At 31.9% G+C, this 13,682-nt stretch overlaps 1 protein-coding gene and 1 long non-coding RNA gene across 3 annotated transcripts in view; one reads left to right on the top strand and one right to left on the bottom strand.

Annotated features, from left to right (window-relative positions):
• Nucleotides 1-13,682, bottom strand: part of LOC149911313 (frequenin-2) — a 201,170-nt gene that overhangs the window by 44,605 nt on the left and 142,883 nt on the right. The window lies entirely within an intron of this gene.
• Nucleotides 9,955-11,573, top strand: LOC149911316 (uncharacterized). Its single transcript, XR_016458566.1, has 3 exons — nt 9,955-10,163; nt 10,719-10,798; nt 11,424-11,573. It is a non-coding gene; the product is annotated as an uncharacterized LOC149911316 (long non-coding RNA).

The following is a 13,682-nucleotide window of genomic DNA, read 5'->3' as shown; positions in this document are numbered from 1 at the left end:
ACGTCACTAATTGTTACATGATTGTAGCATTGAGTAGATAAAGTCAAGACACTTAGGATTTACTAAGTAATTATCTCTGTAGGTTACAGAAAGGATATGAGTCAAGGCCAATTTATTCTGTACGTAGATAGGTTGCAAATCGCTTCGATACTAATTGGATTATTGGACATTGGATTTCTTTACTAAAATATAGTTTAGTAGTGTAAATTTGTATACAAAACTTAAACTGAGGATCCTTTATGTTATAGGTACTGAGGGTTTTTGTATGAAAAGTCGTTTTCAATAATTATATGAGACCTACCGAAGATTTTTCTTTTCAAAATTTTGTGAACTTGATAGTGTATTATTTGAGAATTCCGGGGCAATTAACAAATCTTCTGTAATGTCTCAGGGAATGTCGGGTCAAGGTTCAACTCTCATGTAATTGTAATTGCAGAAACATTTTTACACGAAATTATTTCAAGGAGGTTTTTATTAAACGTAATATGTAAATGTATCTTCAATTGATACAAGGTTCTAAAATGTTAACACTTCTGTGAGAATATTTTAGTAATTTTTATAATTATAATCGAATATCAGAATATTTCTACACGATATTAACAATTATTTTATGCGTTGATTTATTTATTTGCTTTTTACCGTATTTAACTTAGAACCACATACAAAACGATCTTTCGAACGTAAAACTGTAAAATAGAAGTGCTATTGCATTTTCAAATACACTGAGAGAAAAAATTTCGGCGTAATTAATAACAATGTTATTAAATTGCGTTATTATCAAATTTTATCAATCCCTATGTATTTTTAATGAAAACTACAAAAAATTTAATTTCAAGTACAGTTTGTTAATTTCGTAATATAATACCAATAAACGGGTTTTATTAAATGTCGAAATTAATATTCTTTACTTGGGATTGTAGGATTTTACATGTATTAATAAATATTCCTTGAATTTGTAGGTACTGTACTAATATCAAAAGGTACAGATTAGTTATGATTATAAAAGAGTTTTACTAAAATGACCGATTACAAAAAACTATAATATCTAATATGGCATTTCTTATTTCTATAATTCGTGAACTTGTAATTAGAACTAGTTTTATTTTTCCCTCAAGAAGTAAACTATTATTTGTCATTATAGTTATGGCTATTAGTGTTTATATATACCATTTATTGGAATTAGTAAAGTTTACTAGTAACAAGATACATGCCTACTATGATCTGCCGGCGCGGCGGCCGGAGCGGCCGGGACGTTGCTGCTCAATTGCTCATTTGCTTAGCGTCAGTGAGCGCACGTGTGTTTAACACACAAGTGAAAATAATTTGTGCAGTGCAAAAACAATTGAATGACTCGAATAAGAGAATACTCAAGGATCAATTAACTAGTGAGGTGGGGATTGCAGGAGTATGTAACCCAATTTCGTGGTAAGTACCTAATCAAACTACATAAGTAGATAATTAGAAGCTAGATAGTTTTATTTATTCTTTGCACCCCAGAACACAGTACCAAACTATTCTTTGTCAGAACAGTCGATGTATTAATGTTCATAATATTACCTTATTCATACTTAAAGTAATTTGGAATATTGCGTTGTCTAGATGGAAGAGTGGATTCTGGAACACTCAGAATTTTAACCAACGATGAAATAAGTCAGTTGATCAGTAAACTAAAACCGTTCACTATTTCATACTAAATGTAGGAGAGTGTTTAATGTAAATTTTTCGGATACTTCACGTTCTATTTTAAAAAAAGTTATTATTAATGCCATTTTACTCATTAGGTTAAGTACTTTCGATATCAATTTAAAGATTTTTGATGCAATCGCCTGTGCACACTTAACGATTACACCCTGTAGATATGATGTACACTTATGGTCTTCTTTTAGTCATCATTCAAATCAGTGTTATTATTTTAGGTTCTGAAAACTTTGAAGTCGTCGATTGATGGTAGAGCTGTTGCGTAGTCGTGGAATTATCGAGAGGGCCCGTTCACATTCCTTGACAAGAACATCATCTTCGTCATCGAATTCTGATGTAGCTCCATTAATACGATTGCCAGCTGCATCAGCAGGTAATGTATATTTTAATGAAAAGCGAGTTTGTTTACTTTTACGGGTATTGCTGTTTTCAGTTTAAATGATAAATGATTCCTTTCAGAATCCGACGAAGAATCAAGGGAGAAAGTCGCATGGCTGCGGAATTCCTTAGAGCCGTAGCACCTAGTGGAAGAGAAGTGGGTGGCCACAGCGGCATTGAGACTGAATACAAACTACTTGGCTGGTGGCAGTGTTGTTGCCTAAAAACTAAAAATTCAGCATCGGTTGAGCAAGTTGTTTGTTCTCATAAATACTATCCCCAGGATTTTTTAGTTTATTACTTAAAATTATGTTGTCAATGATTATTTTTTGGTTAATTAGAATAAAGTTGTTTCAGGAAAATATCAAATTTTATTTATTATGTCCACCTATCTGCAAATGAAGATTTCGAACACTTTTTCTCTATTACTTATATAAACAATTTTAAAAAACAATAAAGTTATGAATTACATTAGTTATTAGAGCTTCGTATAATAAAAAGAAAGTTGATCGAAATCATCAATATGTAAAAGTAATTAGTAACGTTACTATACTTAACCGCTAAATTTAAATACCCAAAAAAACTTTTGGAGGAGAATCTGCACATGAATATGAACAAATTTAATTATAGGACCGACTCTAAAAGCACAAATGTTAAGTAAAAAACATGATTGTTTTTCGCGCTTTTTGGAGTCGGTTCCATAGTTAAACTTGTTCATATTCATGTGTAGATTCTCCTCCAAAAGTTTTTTTGGGTATTTAAATTTAGCGGTATAAGTATAGTAACGTTACTAATTACTATTAAACAGAATACTAGAAATTATATCACACCTCAATGAATTTCAATAAAAGATATTAATTACAAGTCAAAATTTTAATAGGGCCTATAAAAAAATACTGGTTATAACATCACTGCGTTATTATTTCCACACATTAAATTGTGAATCCTAGTCACAAGATTCTTAAGACAAGTAACAAGAGTAGTAAAACCCAAGAAAAAAAGTACTAAGAATAAAAAATATATTACGTGTAACCAATATTTATGTTATTGGCCTTAATAAAAACATATTAACAGAAAGTATGTTGGATTACTTGCACTTAATAAACTTTACTCGTTATTAGTAAACAGGCATTTTTATTCCAACTAAACTTGGATTTTTGGCGTCAGTAAATGCAATAAGTAAAACTCGTTTGTAGCCGTTAGAGAACTTTAATTGTCCTAGGATTTATATGAATTTTTTTAGTTATTAATATTTTTTATTGAATTTTTTTCTCAGTGTACCTAAGCGACTGTTGTAAATAGCGAAACTATCTTCTAAAGGCATGTAATAGAATTTAATAAAGCGTTTTCATTGAAATCTTGGCCGCATCTCTCTTGCGAATTCAATTTTGTTGAACTGAAATTGGTACCGACTTATTTTGCTGTTGTTAACACTCAGGTTCCGTTGGGAGACTGTTTTATACGTATAAAGGGGTTTTAATATTTTTATGTAAATATGTAGGATTTTACTTAGGTCATAGGTGTCAGTATCCTAATGTATGTATACCTAAAGCCCAAAAATCTGGAATTTATTTCAAAATTGTTATTTCAGATGATTTATAATTAAATTTGTAATTTCTTTCACAATGCCCCTTATAATAATTTAGATAAAATCAACGCATTCACGGTCAAGAGAAACATGGATGCATGAACTTGTACCTATTTGAAGATGTTACGAAACGGCAATTACTATCGCATTCACCAACGAATGTTATAGAGGAATGTTATTTATTGGCTCCGTAATTTAATAGGCTCGATCAGCAATCAGCCGATCGTTTTTCTTATAAATTAGAATATTCCACCTTGGACGCTCAAGACAAATTCAAAGGGCGCCAACACCCTTCAAATTAGAATTTGTTTTATTAGCTTCGATTGTGAAAAAATATATATATTTTAGTCAATGTTATAGAGAAGATTCTTAATTAGATATAGGTATCGTTTGTTCTTTCGCAATATGAAATAAAATCATGGTCGAGAGCGTTGGTTTGCTTCCAAATGTGATTAATTCGATTATTTGTATACCTATTGTATCAGCATTCTTTATGTAATGTAAAACGACACTTATTGTGGCCAGGGTCATCTTTTTTACTGTTAATTATGTTCAAATTGTGAAATCGTATGGTCCGGGAGCCAGCAGCAGATTTTATGACCAAGTTCCTCTCAAGCGGTAATTAGTAAAATGCATCAAAGTATAGTATTATGAAGCCTCGTGAACGTCAGCTGGAGCTCGGTTGGGGGGAAGAGCGGTTGTAGCCTCCCGTATCAGCTGACGGTTTTTCCACCAAGATACAGCCAGCTGACATATATATTTATCCACAGTTACATATAAGCTATCATCAGGTAAATTTTTGTTTGAGAGGAAATAACGGAAAATAAATTTTTCTTTAAATTTAACTTTCATGTTCGAGACACCAGCTGACGTATAATACACCATGTTGTAACCAGCTGACTATTTTTTTTCGTTGAGATATTGGGTTAGCTACAATTTGACAAATTTTTAGCTGAGAGGAAATGAATGAATGAATGTATTTTTTTTCCTATGTGCGTGGGAGGCTACAACCGCTCACCCCCCCAATCGAGCGCCAGCTGACGTTCACGAGGCTTTATAATACTATACTCTCATGCGTCTGACGAATTATCTCTTGAGAGGAAATAATGAACCAAATTTGCACCTGGCTCCCTAACCAGTAATACCACATCATAACCATACTCTACACTTTCAAAACCGTTGCTGTATTATTTTATCTACGTTTAAAAAACTTGTTATGTGTAATTTTGTATTTATTTAGATTTATTAGCATTATTTTAAGTTTGACATTTCTCTTATCGAAAATGTTTTGTCTACATAATCAACGTTAATTTGAGGACGCTGTTCGAGGCTTACTTTATATACTTAAATATTAATTATTACTGCAGTATCTTTATTTATTTGTCTGCTATCTTTAGAAAACATGAAGAGTCCTCATAAACGCATTTTTGTACGCTTTATATGTATTGTAATCAATATCTCAATATAATTGTGATAAATTATTTTAGAAAAATTGTCGTGTTACTACCACAATATATTTTTTTTACGGATATAGGTAAGTAAGCAATGATTCATAAACGTCAACTTAAATGTGAGGTGTTTGAAGGGTGTTTGCTTTCACCATAGACTACAGACTATCGATTAAGCACAGATTAAAAAAGAATTACATCGTGATACATTCGAAGCACGCGTCAAATGCTATTGTTAGAAGAAATGTAAAGCTTTTACTATTATTCATAATATGTATATCGTTTATCCTGTTTATGAAGGGTGTTGTATAGGAGCAACAAATTGTGGGTTATCTCTGTGTATTGAATGCAAGGTTAGGGAAATAATGGTTTAACATACCTACTTTATGTGTTTGGTGTGTGTCTGTGTTTACTGGATACTTAATTGTGTTGAGAGGTGTAAGAACGTATTTATGAAGGATGTTTTATTTATTTTATTTTGTTATTAGTAGGCATATACAACGTGTATTTTTCTACACTAATATTATAAAGAGGAAAACTTTGTTTGTTTGATTGTTTGATTGTAATGAATAGGCTCATAAACTACTGGACCGATTTTAAAAATTCTTTCACCATTCGAAAGCTACATTATCCACGAGTAACATAGGCTAGGTTTTATCCCGGAAATCCCACGGGAACGGGAACTATGCCGGTTTTTCTTTGAAAACGCGGGCGAAGTCGCAGGCGGAAAGCTAGTATAATATATATTTTTTATCACATTCTAAGAGGAAAGTGGAAGTTAAAGGAAAATTAAGGTAGTAACGTCGCGGTGCAAAAGTTTCTGCATAAATTACTCTCCTAAAATCTATTGTTGAATTTTGTACTAGCTAACGATCAATTATTATAAACAAGAGGTCATAATATCATGCCTTAATATTTTATTTAAAATTAAAGATGTTTATGATGTAAAATTTTTAGTATTTATTCAGTGGTGAATGGCATGACTAATTTAGGTAAATTACACTATTTAACGCAGCAGCGATATCAAATCCTATTTCATCAATTTTACAATTCTTTCGCCGTTCATAATGCTTATATTTGCATATAAATGCTAATGGAAGAGCGTGGATTAAGCAAATTTTGGCAAAATTGTTTATTCGCTCATAGCGTGACATAAGCTTATTTACTTGTATGGTAACAGATAAGTAATAACATTGTAAGGGTAAACGACATTTTAGCGGTTAATTATATGAATCACGTGTTTGATTAATGTTAAGCCCATGTTAAGCTTTCCCTTTGATAGAATGTGTGTTGAACAATATTTAGGTTATAATATTAAATGAGTGGAACAAGACTATACGTTGTGGGTTCTCGGCAATGTCACATATTATAAGGAGATAATGAATATAATAATCTTTATTTGCGATCACTAATTGGTTGTGCTTCAGTGTGGTATTTACTACTTAAGGAATAATATATTGTATATTAACATTGAGCTTCGCTGCTCAGTTTGTGTGGTGTCTGGATAAAAAGTTGCTGACGTCATTCACCGACCATTCGTTGACCATTATCGTTATGGTTAAATTCTTAAATCGATTCTTCTGCTGTGACGTGAAAGTAAGGGCGTATGCAGAAGAAAGCTGGAAACTTGGTGGAAGCACTGTCAAGCACCGGTAAGCGCTTATAAGTTTCCAGCTTTCTTTCTGAATACGACCTTAGTCAAAACATGACGTTTTGAAGTATGAGGCGATTAAAAAAGACATGAAGATATGGACAATACAGTAGAAGTAGTGATCAGAATTCGTTAATGGTTAACTAGCTCAAAGCCTACTATTTTGCACTGACACATACAAACTTTGACTTTGTTGTGTATATAGCTTCAGCTTAAATCAACGTTTAATCCTAGAAGTGATTTGAGTGCAATTTCTCCCTTTTGCACCTATATCAAGCATGGGCGTAGCCACGGTGGGGCAGGGTGGGGCGCTTGCCCCACCCTGGCTTGACCTGGAAGGTAACTAAAGAAATCTAAAAATTGAATTATCTAGGTACTAACTACTAAGCTTAATATCCGTAAGAAAATTCACACTCGATTCTCGAAAGTTGACAGTCGACACAGAAAATGCGACCTTTTAAATTAGTATTATTTACCTCAATGGACTAACAAATTGTCATACGCCCAGCCACAAACGGCTGAAGATAGGGACACATTTTTGGATCTATTTCGTGGTGTGGTAGATGAACAATAAGGTGTTTTGAATAAGAATAATTCGAATAACGAATTACACACGAAAAAAGAAAATAGCTGAGGCTTGTTACTCTTCATTTCACTTTGAACTGTGAAATGAAGAAAAATCAGTGTAGTACAGTAATTAGTTAGCCCACTATCAAATCCAATTTCACTTTTGTTGTGTTACACGTTCTACAACTCACTGATACTTTTTACTTTACACTTTTTTTTCAGTCAGAATATTTTTTGAAAAAAGTTTCAAAAAATATTAAACAGAATAAAGTAAGTGTTATAAAAAAGTTTTCAAGGTTTACCTTGAATTTCGCATCTAAAGAAGATGCGAAATTTTACTTCCTAAAAAAATCGCAGGAACTTTTTCCCTAAAGTGGATAGTTTCAGAAATATCGGTATAAGACTTTTCTACGCCTAATCATGCCAATACATGCCATCGCGAATGCCATCGCGAATGCCATTGCGAATGCCATCGCAAATGCCATCGCAAATGCCATCGCAAATGCCATCGCAAATGCCATCGCAAATGCCATCGCTAATGCCATCGCAAGTGCCATCGCAAATGCCTTAAAGACCTGGATATGATTTTGGGTACATACAGTTGCTAGTTACATAATATTATTTTTTATTGTTGCCCCACCTTGAGCCTGATATGAGCATGATATCAAGGGTTCTACGAGCTTTCTATCGATCTATCTTGCTATTGATGATATATGTATAGCTGTAGAGGAACAACTTTATCAAGTGGTATGATTAAAATTTGCCTAAGATCTAACCTTAGAATGGATAAGACGGAATTGAGAGACTGAAATAATTTAGGGCCACAATAATCACTACATGGTATAAAACAAAGTCGCTTTCTCTGTCCCTATGTCCCTTTGTACCTATTCTTAAATCTTTAAAACTACGCAACGGATTTTGACGCAGTTTTTTTTAATAGGTAGAGTGATTCAATAGGAAGGTTTTAGTAGGTATATAATTTATTCGGTTTGAGACAGAGCGGGCGAAGCCGCGGGCGATGAGCTAGTTAGACATAAGTTTAAGCCGAAAATGAGATACACATTACACACACATACCTTCTTAAAAATTAAAATATTACCTGATTTTTGTTAGTATAACTTTATAGATAGGTATTAAGTGTTAAATATATATTTTGTGCATAGGTGTGTTATAATATATCATTCTCGAAATACCAAAAATACGTTATATATCAAGTAAAATTGTTACTAACATCTATACTAATATTATAAAGATAGCTAATCTCAGGAACTACTTGTCCGATTTGAAAAATTCTTTCGGTGTGAGATAGCCCATTTATCGAGGACGGCTATTATATAGAGTATAGGCTATACTATCACCATTACGTAAGATCAACAGGAGTGGAGCCACGCGGGTGAAACCGCGAAGCGCGTTATAATAATAATTGTAAACGTAGTTTCTATAATATACAGATGTTAGAGGGCTTCGTACCTATAATTATTGATACGGCGTAAGAGCGGGAGCTACACACCTGTTACCTACCAAAACAAAATGCTAGTTTGTATAAGCATCTAGAAGAAAATTATAAGTTTATGTGTTACTAGTAATCACTACATAGTATAAAACAAAGTCGCTTTCTTTGTCCCTATGTCCCTTTGTATGCTTAAATCTTTAATACTACGCAACCGATTTGATGCGGTTTTTTAGTAGATAGAGTGATTCAAGAGGAAGGTTTTAGTATATACATAATTTATTAGTTTTTAGACAAAGCGGGCGAAGCCACGGGCGGTAAGCTAGTACTGTATATAGGGTAATACAACAGTAATACTATTGGGTAATACCTACTTACGAAGTAGGTACGAAAGAAAAATACATTTGTGTGTAAAATTCCATTTTCAAAATATTCCGAATTCAAAAAATTATTTTCGGAATAAAAAAAATAATTTTGTAAAATGGATTCATTTAAGTTTATAAAATATATTTATTCCAGATATTTATAAAATAAAAAATTAAGTATTTTGTTTTATTATTACATATTTAATTTGAAATTAAAAACCTACAAGAACGTTTGAGAAAAAAAAAATGTGCTGGTTCAAACAGATTTTATTTTTAATCTGTAATTTTTGTTCCAAATTCCAATCAGACGAAGTGTAGTAAAAAACAAGAACGTTTTGCGTTGAATTCAAAATTAAAATTTATTATAATTACAACATCTTTTATAATCATTATAATAATTACAATATATTTTAATAGCAATGCCAATCGATAATGATTTAAAAAAAGTTTGGGTGGCGGGCCGCTATCAAATATTCATTGATAAAGATCAAAATGTCGACTATGAAAGAGTCACGTAAGTTAAATACATTGTTTTATCATCATACTAATATAACCGAGAAAGTTTGTAAGTATGGATGGATGTATAGATGATATTATGTGTTCCGTTTGACGTCCGTTGTCCATTATGAGAGAGTACATCGCCTTTTTCCCCGTGAAGTCGCTAGATGGCTGATGGTGCTAGTTTTAAGCCCGTCACGTGGTACCGCCAGCGCCGCGATTGGTGGGAGATATAGTATAGATATTTGAAGAAAATTGTAAAAAAAAAGCATTTATAAATTTTTTACCAATAGTTTTAACTTTTAATTTAATGTTTAACCTGCACATGATTTTAATCAAAGAATTTCACCCCATTCAGCAACCACTTTGCTCGAATAAAATTTTACGTTATTTTTAACCAAATTTTGATTTTTCAGGTCAAAAATTTTATCTTTAAGACAAGTATCAGTAAACACCTCCTCAATTTTAATGAGTGGGGTGGCCAGAGTTTACGAGAAAGAAGTGGATCAATTGTTAGAAGGTAAGTTCAAAATTAAACATTGCATAATATAATAATATGTATTGCATCATGCATGCAAATTGTAAAGCACATTCTTCAATATCTATGAGCTAGCGCGCAAGAGACGAATCACCTTCTTAAATAAAAGAGTTTTAACCTGGCATCATTTGATTGTTTAAACTTATAATCTTATCTGTGTATTTTGAGCCAAATAAACTTTATTTTATTAAAAAAAAACATTATATATATCCAAAAACATTAAATTCCTGTAATTATTATTGTGCGCTAATTACAGCTAATCGCTTGACTGCAAGCTACTAACTGTAATAACATTCTGAATGAACGTAATAATAATTATACGCAAATAAATCTACATAATATATTTAACAATAGGTTCTGCCTGTTACTTTATATATTTGCTGATTTTATAGGAGAAGGAAATCTTATTTTTCCGCAACCAAACATAACAGGTTTTAAATATTTGTCTCCTTAAATATATCATATTAGCTGGTTTTATTTTAAAATAGATCATACCTACCTACCTGTGGATCATACTAACATATTTTTTTCTTATAGATTGCCGTAAATTAGATCAGTCAATAGTTATGAAAGACAAGAAAACGGAATGAATCCACTTCAGAAGGAAGAAGTTTTATGTAAGTCTTTTCATATTATATAGCTTTCCGCCCTCAGCTTCGCCCGCGTGCTGTAAATATTATCAAATTTATCAAGATCGGACTGAAATTTGGCATGCAGATAGCATAGCATTATATAAAGTAGGATGTATACGATGACTAATTATATTTTAAATATTCATTATGCTCAACCTAACTCAACTTTTCATTTACGGAATATCTTCATTAAATATTTAGTAACTATCGTTTGTATGTTTTTAATGTCCTTAGAATTTACATGACTGTGACGTAAATAAACATCAAAGTTAAGAAATAGATACTTAAATGTTTATGTCTTTACTCTTTTTATAATTAAATTTACTTATTACATTTTATATATTGCTCCACTTCTATAAGTACCTACTAGCCTGAAGGTATATAACTATATAGCCTATAGGCTATAGCCCTCTTCGATAAATGGACAATCAGCCTGTGTGTTCCTGAGATTTAACTCTTCAGATTTATAATATTAGTGTAGATATGAATTTATTTATTAATTGTTTATACAGTGATGCTTTAGTGATTTATAGTAGCCTAGTAATCAGACGGTTTTTGTGGTCGATCCAACTCAAACATTCTTTTCACTAAAACAACTATTTTTTTTCAGATTGCTGTTTGCAGTTCTGCTGTCCAGCTAGTTCCTCCATTTTTGATACACTTCTTAATAATTTAAGTTAAAATTGATAATGATTATTTGAAGAGTTTAATATGATTATTTCGAAATAAGTTATCTATAAGTTGATTATTATATCTTTGAGTTGATGATTAAATAAATATTACTATTGTTTTTGTTTTTCACGTATCCCCTTAAGCGTATCGCTATAAGAAATTTTCGAAATTTTATTTTACTATTTGTCATTTCCTTATTTAATAGTTCTCATGTATTTCATATTATGTCTTATTTAAATAAATACGCATAAAAATCCTTTTTTTTAATAAGATTCGCACTCCTAATTATTATACTAATTCCTACCTGAAAAAAGCTCAATTTTCCAACCCGAAAAGAAAAATCACTCATGGTTACACTCAATTATAAAACAAACAAACTAAAACCTTCCTCAAAAAAAAATCCCTCAAAGAAGGAACAGACAGCGAAGCGACATCGACTTTGTTTTATACTATATACCTAGTGATAAATAAAACATATGTACAGAACATAGACACTCAATATACCATAGATATACGCAGACGCTTAATGTAAATACATACCTACTTACGCGACAAGGGACAATGTCCACGGTACATGCATAATACCTTCTGTAACACCGTCGCGTCGTGAACATTTTGCCTTGAAAATATAAGTCTTATTAAGTAGTAGACTTATAGAGTAAAGAGTAGATCGGTATCTTTCTATGTTTCTATGTTTTCCATGTGATACCTTTTTTATTATAGTGGGGAATCTCGAGTGAGGAGCTTCGCTTAGGTATAGTCTTCGTCCGCGAGGAATTATAAAAGTAACCGAATTTATTCCTTATTACATCAGCTATCTACCAGACAGAGTAACGTCCAGCCGTTCCAGAGATTAGCTGGAATAAACAGACAAACAGACAGATACAGAAAAATATATTTATGAGAGCCACCGCCTGTAATGGTTATAAGTTATAAGTCGTAGCCAAATAGGTTGTCTCCGTTTAATTAACTGCCTGCATCAAATCCAATCATTTCATGAAATAGCTAGCCAAACGATTGGGATAATATTTGAAAATATCGTTGTATGGCTGCTATAGTGACTATTTATATAATTTTTGGTCTTAAACAGTTTTATTCTCTGTTTTTATACAAAAATAGAAATATTTTCCTATTACGTAACTATTCAAATTCAAATTTCAACGTAACTATCTATATATAAGTAACTAGGTTTCCGCCCGCGGCTTCGCCCGCGTAGTCAAAGAAAAACCCGCATAGTTCCCGTTCCCATGGGATTTCCGGGATTGCGTCATTTTCCCGGGATAAAAAGTAGCCTATGTCCTTTCTCGGGTATCAAAATATCTCACTACCAAATTTCATGAAAATTGGTTCAGTAGTTTAGGCGTGATTGAGTAACAGACAAACAGACAGAGTTACTTTCGCATTTATAGTATAGATACGAAAAATTTAGATTTTTCGTATCCATAATTGACTGACTGATCGTATTTCTATCGTAATTATATCTTATGCGAAAACGAACTGAACGAAACTGTCCGCAAATGTTTTTTTTATCGAAATGAAGTACATATTAAAAAAATATTCACTAAGGTATTTTAATAATGTATTTAAGTATTAACTAGACTCATTTGGAAATTAAATCAAATTATATGAAATTGAATATATTAATAAAAAATGCGCAAAATGAAATTGTTGTTAATTTAGAATAACGATTATTATTATCATAAGTACCTATATAATATTATATAAATATTTCTCGCAAGTGGTAACCCTAATATAATAGAGCAATATAAATTGGTAACCCTAGCACTTAAGGGTAGATCAATAATATTTAGCCGGGATAAACTCCTTATCATTTCCATCCATTTCCCATTATATTTATGAGTGGCCCGTGTTTATATAAAAACTAGTCACTCGCCTTGATTCGCCCGGGCTGACCTACTTAAATATAGAGATAAAACCGTACCACATTATTCAGTAGTTAATAACTTTCTGCTTGCAAATATTATCAAATCGCATCACTACAATAACTAGGTATATTTATAGGTACAATTTCTACAAAGAAATTCAGAATCTAACCACTTTAAATTACTTCTTTCAATTAGTCTAGACTGGTAGATAACTTTTTTAAAATGAATGACGGTAGTTCCACATAAAAGCCAAAAATAGGCCAAGATCCATCATCTTTAGTGTCGAATGATGTAATTTTCGTTTAGTGTCG

Source organism: Colias eurytheme, chromosome 1 (assembly GCF_061535395.1).
Source record: "Colias eurytheme isolate Ceu_HAF_F1 chromosome 1, ilColEury1 Martin Lab GWU primary, whole genome shotgun sequence".
NCBI lineage: Eukaryota > Metazoa > Arthropoda > Insecta > Lepidoptera > Pieridae > Colias > Colias eurytheme.
The sequence above is the reverse complement of the archived record's forward strand: the minus strand, read 5'-3'. Positions and strand labels throughout refer to the sequence as shown.